This window comes from Priapulus caudatus, unplaced genomic scaffold, assembly GCF_000485595.1.
Source record: "Priapulus caudatus unplaced genomic scaffold, Priapulus_caudatus-5.0.1 Scaffold1698, whole genome shotgun sequence".
Classification (NCBI taxonomy): Eukaryota; Metazoa; Priapulida; class Priapulimorpha; order Priapulimorphida; family Priapulidae; genus Priapulus; species Priapulus caudatus.
Window position 1 is genome coordinate 28,130 of NW_014578759.1, and position 6,091 is coordinate 34,220.

At 40.6% G+C, this 6,091-nt stretch overlaps 2 protein-coding genes across 2 annotated transcripts in view; both read right to left on the reverse strand.

The window, feature by feature from the left end:
- The window catches only part of LOC106817361 (MAP kinase-activating death domain protein-like), a gene marked incomplete at its 3' end in the record, with an annotated part of 29,032 nt that extends 27,669 nt beyond the window's left edge, over positions 1–1,363 (reverse strand). The window contains exon 1 of the mRNA XM_014822020.1: positions 1,270–1,363. The remainder of the gene's footprint in view (positions 1–1,269) is intronic.
- The window catches only part of LOC106817362 (zinc finger CCCH domain-containing protein 11A-like), a gene marked incomplete in the record, with an annotated part of 28,982 nt that overhangs the window by 2,453 nt on the left and 20,438 nt on the right, over positions 1–6,091 (reverse strand).

Consider the following 6,091-nt stretch of genomic DNA (forward strand, 5'->3'; position numbering starts at 1 on the left):
CTACGCCGTAAAGAGAAGCGACTCAACCTTCTCAACAAAATTCTCTCTGGAAGTACTGCGATCCCCAAAGTCCAGTACATCAGGATGGGTCCATCGCGCATAAGGAGCAAAAACGACAACAAACTCGCTGTCATTAGAACAGAGGAATTCAAGAACTCATTCTTTCCACGGACCATCGTGGACTGGAATGCCTGCACACAGACCGTAATCGAGGCCATCTGTGTCGCGGTCGCAGCCGGGAGCGCCTAATTTCCAACATGTTCTGCTTGCATCTATGACAAATACGACATACGCATATACGCTCTCCTATGACACTATTTGTCATAGGAAGAATCTTCCTATGACAAATACGACATACGCATATACGCTCTCCTATGACACTATTTGTCATAGGAAGATTCTTCCTATGACAAATATTGGCGAGGCAACTTCGTTCCGCTTTACAGCTGAAATTCACTGCTTGCGTTCATAATAGCGCTCCTAAACTCCTATGATGCGCGCAACACATACAACAATATTTGTCATAGGAAGAATCTTAATTCCTATGACAAGTAGTGTCATAGGAGAGCGTATATGCGTATGTCGTATTTGTCATAGATGCTAGCAGAACAGGCTGTAATTTCACCATGCCCCACCACCTGCGTCATAATACGCGTATACACGGTCCACGCAGTACACAATCTAGCTCTAGTACTATAGCCGCTTACATGAACTGCCGCCAGCGGCAGTCAATGTAAGCGGGCTATAGTACTAGAGCTATACACAATCAAGATCAAGATAGCTTGGTAATGCTATGTTAAACACAAAAATACATGGCAGTACTAGACGAATAGCAGTATTGCTACTACGAATCGCTGACATGCCTATGACGCTAGTATAATAAATAATAATTTTTAATAAATAATAATAATATAACAAGATTATGCCGATTTCACTTGCGTTGCGCAACTGCCACGATTCTGATCAATGATTAGGTCTGCGGCTCTGATTAGGTCAGTACCAATTTGTGAGCAGTTCTTGCGTTTTCTTGCATTCATTGACTGAGCATGTTCGTCGACTCACAACGTCACAAGGAAAGTATTATTGAATACCAGTGGCAGTGCTGATACCGATAGTGATATAAACAGGATTTAGAAATGCGTTGCCCGTCCGTGCCGCCCGTCCGCAAGCAAGCACTGAAGCAGTTATTGTTAAGCCACGTAAAAACTAAAACCGAATTTAAAGAAAACCGATTGCATACTACAAATTACAATACAGCTTTATACTTACTGGTGTCATATGGTAGATCTTTCCTCAACCTTCTAATATGCAACCACCACAGGGATACAGAGCATGAGGCAGCTAACGGTAAACACTTGCTCGTTCGCTAGTAGTTCTCCGGTTACACCGATCAATGACGTCATTATTGACGTCACTTTATCGATCGCGTCTACCACGGCACCTAGCGAGCCAACATGTAACGATAAGGTGGGTAGAAGCCATAAATATCATATAACAACATATATTATATGACATGTTGTTATATGATATCTATGGTAGAAGCGGTCGAGGCTGAGCCAAAAATGGGCAAAAGGAATGCGTAGTATATTATATATATATTATATATATATATAAGGGAAGCGGAGGGTGGACATATAGGGAGAGGATATCGTCAGATGTGGGGACGCAGAGAGTAATAAGTGAGATTTCGTTAATCGCTATAATGTGTCAAAATTCTCCGAATTCTCTACACGCTATATATGTGCGCGCAAGCCCACTATCTCACAATAAATTAATCTCCGTAACAAAACAATATTTTGCTGAATAGAAGGCAATGTGTGTCCTTCATGATATGAACAGCTTTATGTCCAGGCATTATCAAATAAACGAAATAGTAATTTGATTTATCATCGCATTAAATCATAAAGAGAACACACCCACCAGTCATTTTAATGACCATGAGGTACCTAATCATAGCACGTTTCCCCCAGTAGCATATCGGGAAACCCCTGCTCGCGCGTGCACTGTATCTCTGAAATCAAACTTGATTTTGTTAAAATTATTCATTCAAGCTGGAGAGCTGATCACTCTTGTCACTCTCCCTGCCTTTCATAATCACAGGAAGTTCTGGCTGACGTACGTACTACTCTACTAGCTATGAGTTTGTTTGCCGAAATTTTTGTAGACACCACAAACAGTTTGTGGGCCCAAAAAATCTAAGCCACCACAAACAGTTGGTGGCCCAAAAATTTCTTAGCCACCACAAACAGTTTGTGGACCCGCAAAAAAATCTTTGACATCACAAAATATTTGTGGGCCAAACTTTCTTCGCCACGGTCAGTGTGTACAATACAGAAATGCTACAGGCAAGCATAATAGTATTAATACGCCTGCTAGTTATAGATATGTAGCTACAGCCAATGCAATCAAATGAGCATTTCGTTAGTCTACTTTTAACTCATACACATGTGGGACCGCAGTTAGTTGTCGTGGCTAAGAAATATTTTGGCAAACTGCATGCAGCGCTCCCTTCCCACACTCAGGATATACCTTAGAATATACAGGATTTATTTAGGATATACAGTAGAATTGAGCCAGAGCGAGAGCGCCATCTGTCGTGGAGTTTGATATTTTGGTCCACAAACTGCAATTTCTATATACTATCACTCAGTGATATATCACTTAATTAGGCCTATGTAACATTTCTCAACTTTATGTCTAAAATTCCTTAAAATCATTTAATCCGCAATACACTATTGCTTACTATTATTATTTATTGTTATTTTATAGCATTAATATAAAAATAAAAAAAATGGGTGTATAATTATCTATCCTTGGAGTAATTATTCTGAATCATTATACTCCAAGATCTATCTAGCCTGTTCGGATTTCAATTTTTGATTGTCCAAATAAATCATTGTGCTCTGCCATTTCGGATGTTATAATATATATATATATATATAATACGGCAGTTTTATTCTAGAAAATGTGGAATATCTCATCTGCGTGAGCGTGTATTGGGTTATGGTATAATTGGTAATTTACCTGAGAACAGTGCATAAATAGATTGTTACAGTGTATGCAGTACAAATCGTGAGCTCTCATAACTACACATAGATACTACCAAGGGTTAATAATGACAAACGTCATTATTGTGTCATCAAATTGTCATCAAATTGTCATTATTAACCCCTGATGTTATGTCTAGGATACCAGCTCAACTCGGATTAATAGCAAAGTTTATGTTATAGCAAACTTTGTTATTACTAATAACTATATCTGCTACTCAGCCTACTGTATACAGCTCAGTGGGATACAGTGATGTATCTGTAGCCACTACGTTGCAGAGAACACTCACAAATAACCGAGCTGATTGTGTCAACTCTGAACATAATTCAAATACATACACTCATATCAGAATAGATGTATAAAATTAACATTATTAATCTAGCTGGGCTCCTTAATATTTTTTGAATGCGGTAAAATTTAGCAAGGTAAGTGAGAAAATTTTGTTAGGTTGTATCGTGTCTTTCACCTGACAAATGTCGTAGTTTAGCCCTCCTATCTCATTAAGGTTATTGTAAACTGCCACATCACGCCTAGAAGGTCACACTGGGCCTGTTTATTTGTAAATGCATTGCTTACACGCAGTTGTTATAAAAAACACAATCACCGATATTTAATGGAAACAATTTTTTATTAGCAATAATATTAATATTGAAAATAATAATTTCACTTCCAAAACAGAAATACGTAATTTGTTGTTTCCTCAAATCACTTCACACTTGGCGATCTACCGATCGACAGAACTATCCAGAACATAAATCGCTTGGCTGAATCTGGCACAAGCACTACCAACCAACAGAACGCAATATACAAATCATAAACCAATTGATCGATATACGTCAGATAACAAACATTTGTTTGCACCCTTGCGTGGAACCTCTAGCCCAATGCAACGACTACGTAGAATCTAACACTTCACACAGCATCCGCTCAGAGCCGATATCAACACAATTAATAACATAGCGATATGATATGGCACCGCTACGACAAGATGTCTCCACATATGAAGACTGAGTCAGGCCACAGTATGTTACACGACTTCATGTCATGCTCTGGCATGCTCGCAAATAAACGACATGCACATTTATCACCCCAACATCCAACACCACAAAAAAATGCAACGAAAGTTCCATCTCATGGAGTAATCCTGGCTTCATAACGTACGACCTTCATAAGTCCTTGCAACAGGGACCTGGGCTCCGGGTTGTCAACTAGTGACTACATAACTGACAACAGTAGCAGACAGTCGTTATCACAACATAATCATCGTCATCATCAGTGTCATCACCACATAATCATCGTCATCATCAGTGTCATCACGGTCTCAACCTGAGAGAGCGACGAAAAGCTAAATCTGTCAAGCTCAACCAGTAGTACGTGGTTACCCTACTCCTGTGCATGCAAAGTTATTGACATCGCAGCACGTTAATAAACAGCATTTTTATAACGCAATGGTTACGCGTCCGGGCCATCCATTACCAAGATCAGCACAGATTCCCAAATCCACGTCACGATTAGGCCACGCCCCTTTCAAATCGTTGATTTTACTGGATTTACTATTGCTTCAAAAGTTACACACACACATTTTTTTGGATAAAATACCTAAAGGCAAGTAATATTATGGTAAAAACCTATTGTTTGTTTTTTACTGAAAAAATATAGTTGGGTTCACATAAGGATTATATGACGAGACACGTAGCCAGGGAGCTGGGCGCTCAGTAACAGGATGCGTAGCCACGGCCTTTTTACAATGCTCCCATCATAACGCTGACTGACTGACTGCAGCCACCTGTCAATTGCTCCAGGTGGAGCGATCAACTACATAGGACATTTTAGCCTGCCACAGCCTGCCGTGCGTACAGGAGTAACACGTGTTGTTCTGAGTAAACAATGCCAGCTCTCCCGGGTAAGGCAAGCTGTAACCCAGCACTGCTACATAGCTCCTTGGCTGCTGTATCAACCCATGCAGGTGTGTAAGGGTATGCAAGCGTTTTTTCGGAAACCTTCCGTCTCAGGTGTATACCTCTCTATCTGGTGTGGGTTTGGTATCTTCCACCCTAGTTGTATATCTCTCTATCTGGTGTGGGTTTGGTATCTTCCACCCTAGTTGTATATCTCTCTATCTGGTGTGGGTTTGGTATCTTCCACCCTAGTTGTATATCTCTCTATCTGGTGTGTGTTTAGTATATTCCACTCTAGTTGTATATCTCACTATCTGGTGTGGGTTTGGTATCTTCCACTAGTGTTGTCAATCGGTTGTAATTTCGTAATCGATCATCGGTTGGACCCAAGTAACCGATGATCGGTTACAATCGGCTACTCGGGGTGTTGAATGCCTGCGTGTGCGTAACGTCGTGTGCATGTACGTGTGTGCTTGTTTAGCCAGCATATAAAATCCCTAGTGTGTCCTAGGCTTTAGCCCCTCAACAGGAAGTAACTACGGCGAATGTCGGGTGATTCCCGAACTAAAATAGCAATGATATCTTTTCTTTTTTTTTTCTATGAAATCAATTATGGATTTTGGTAATTAAGCGCTTGGTTCGAGCCACTGTTCAACCGATGATAGAGTATAATCGATGATCGTGACATCACTATCTTCCACCCTAGTTGTATATCTCTCTATGTGGTGTGGGTGGGCTATATTCCACTCTAGTTGTATATCTCACTATCTGGTGTGGGTTTGGTATCTTCCACCACAGTAGTATATCTCTCTATCTGGTGTGGGTTTGGTATCTTCCACCCTAGTTGTATATCTCACTATCTGGTGTGGGTTTGGTATCTTCCACCCTAGTAGTATATCTCACTATCTGGTGTGGGTTTGGTATCTTCCACCCTAGTAGTATATCTCACTATCTGGTGTGAGTTTAGTATATTCCACCACAGTTGTAAACCTCATTCTCTGTGTGGGTGGGGTATTTACCACCACAGTTGTAAACCTCATTCTCTGTGTGGGTGGGGTATTTACCACCACAGTTGTAAACCTCATTCTGTGTGTGGGTGGGTATTTACCACCACAGTTGTAAACCTCATTCTGTGTGGGTGGGTA